We start from the raw sequence: 3,071 nt of genomic DNA on the forward strand, positions 1-3,071 counted from the left end.
CTGGGCAACGACGACAGTATTTTCAAGGGCAAAAGCACTTCAACGTGATTTGGGGTTTAAATCAGATTGGTTGAAAAATTGCTTTTATTCACCATATTGGAATTATTCTGTTCTTTGCGAAGGTTTGACAGGCAAGGAAGCTGGGTGAAAGGTAGTGGGCCCAGCGATCTCTTTGACAGGGACCCGCGGCCCCCTATGGTGACGGTTCCATTATGAAGCAAGACAATTTGAGGGTGGACAAATGGTGCCACAGCAATCCTCAGACAGTATGCTTTAGGAAAGAGATATCTTGGATCCACGTACCAGTATTCCTCAAATATACAAGCACGGCATTCTTTTGCTTCCCCCGAGAGGAAAGAGAAAGCAAACTCAAGGTAAATATGCGGGAAGAATGTGACTTTTGGTAGCGCTGCCAATCTTGAAAGACTGGCAGTCATTGAAACAAAAGAGAGCTTGGCTTTTCATGACTGTGGGAAGCACAGACACACTCACTCATTAATTACATGCTTGAGTATAACTGCACAGCCCTCACCGTGTGCCAGGTACCAGGGTGGGGCCCAGGGGTAACCAGATGTGCAGGAGATACATCCTGCTTGAAGAGCTCATGCTCCATAGTGAAGCCCTTCATCTGGGGCAGGGTTTCTCAATATTTGCACTGCAGATGGTTGCGGCTGGATCATTTTCTGGGCTGGGGGCTGTCCTGTTCATTGTTGGGTGTTTAGCAACATCCATAAGCTACGTCTACTAGATGCCAGTAGCATCCTCCACTCCAGGTGTGACATGGAAGAAGGGGTCCAGGTATTTTCAATGCCCCCTAATCACCCCTAGATGAGAACCACTGCCATAGATGTTAAATAGATACAAATACGAAGATAGATAGATGATACATAGATAGATGATAGTTAGATTAATAATAGATATAGATAGATAGAATTGATGGATGGATAGATAGATAGATAGACAGACAGATATGATTCACTGATAGACAGGTAGACAATACCTAACATAGATACATAGATAGTTAGACAGATAGATGATATATAGATACATGATAGTTAGATAAATGATAGTTAGATACATAGATTAGATAGATAGGTAGGTAGATAGAGAGATAGCAGATAGATTACATGTATGGATGTATGGATGGATAGATTGATAGATGATAGATAAATAGATTAGACGGATGGATGGATGGATTAGATGGACAGACGGATGGGGACAGACGGACAGACAGATAGTTACATGGTTAGATGATACATAGATAACATAGATACAGTATATAATATGTAAATGTGTACGATATACATGAATGTAAGGTTATATATACATGAGTATGTATTGGAATTGAAGAGTCAAGGACTCCTATTTGGGTATCTTATTAAATCAATTTTAAATTTCCTGCTGAATCCTTTACTGCGCAAAATAGTCACATACATCTCATACTCTGCTCACCACTGCTCGCCTGGGCCTGGTCCACACACTATCAACCTATTGTCCAGGATTCATTTGTTCCAGTTACAGCGTCTCACCTGTACAGATAACTCTCCTCTGTTTATAAAAAGCCTTCCATCCGCAGGAGAGAATGCCACCCTCCTGAGTAGTAGCCAGGTACGTTCACATATCCTAGCATCTTTTTAATAGTTACTTCTTATTTTAAATGTCTTTTTTTCTTTCTCTGGTGGGGGAATGTAATAATAGATGGAGAAATGAACAGATGGGGTTCCAACTATACAGGTGGGTAACCCAGAAAGTCATACACAGGAAAGAATACATAACTTGAGGGACATTTTCAACCCTCAAAAAATGAATTTTAAAAATCTCTGTTGTATTTTTTGGGGGGGAATGTCCCACATTTTACTGCCCAGAAGACACATTTAAGAAGCCATTCCACCTCGCTGTAAGCTGGCTCCCAGTTACTGAGTACCTAGTTCATTCATCTGCTAAAACAGCAACCGGGATGCATTTGCCCTGAGGCAGAGGTGGTTACCTGGCCCCCAAGCCTCAAGCACTGGCTGCCATATTGGTGGGAGGACAGCTTCCCAGGCAGAAACTACATTTCCCAGGCTCCTTTGCCTCGAGGTGTGGTCACTTGCCTAATTCTCACCAATGCTGTGTGTCCCTTCCAGGCAGAGAAGGTGGAGAAGCGAGGATGGCTTTGTTCCCATCCGCCAACTGAATAAAGAGGTTGTAAGACACTAGGGGACGAGAGAGCCACAAGATGGGCGGAACCTGAGTCCCTGAATCACTGTGGACCCAAAACACCTGGCAGGACGTGCCCTGTGGGCTCCATTGTGCTACGATAACCACCATGCCTCTTGAGAACCATCTTAGCTCTTCAAAGTGGAAAAAAAAGGACCATTCTTAGCATCATCTTGGTGGATTGACATTTGTACATGAGTTGTAAATTTTCAAAGTCTTTCATATACATGATTTAATAGATAACAAAGGAACTGTCAGTATTACATCTTTATTCTAGTTCATGGGATTCTGCGGCCAGCCCTGATTCTTCTGGACTATCAGTGGCGTAGAAATACTGTCTGAAGTCTAGGCTAAAGTTTTTAGATTATTAAACATGGCGTACATTAAACCTTTCCACGGTGCCTCAGTCAGCAAGTCCAGACCCTGACTCCCCCTTTATCATTTAAAAAAGAGAACGAGGAAATTATATTTCAATTTTTACAAACTCATGAGAAGATTGGGAGTAGTGCTGCATTGTTGGCGAAAAACCTAATTCAACTTTCTTTTATTAAAAATAAATGTGGACATGCTGCCTTTGGAAGGAAAAAAACAAGACCGTTTTCCATTAATGTCTGGCAACATGAATTTAAAAACAGTAATAACAAAAGCAAACAGAGGAATCCAAGAGATTCCATGTGTACCGTGAAGGTTCACAGTCTCTTTCTGTTATTTTATGTTGTATAAGCTCTTGTGAAATATGTCAAAATAATTCAATGATACATTTTCAGAATCTGGATGAAGCAGTGGAGTTTATAGATTTCCTCAGGATTTGGCTTTGAATGATTATAAAAATAGATTCTGTGTAAACCCCCCCCCCTTTTTTTTTTCCTGGA

This window comes from Camelus dromedarius, chromosome Y (genome assembly GCF_036321535.1).
Source record: "Camelus dromedarius isolate mCamDro1 chromosome Y, mCamDro1.pat, whole genome shotgun sequence".
In the NCBI taxonomy this organism is placed as follows: domain Eukaryota; kingdom Metazoa; phylum Chordata; class Mammalia; order Artiodactyla; family Camelidae; genus Camelus; species Camelus dromedarius.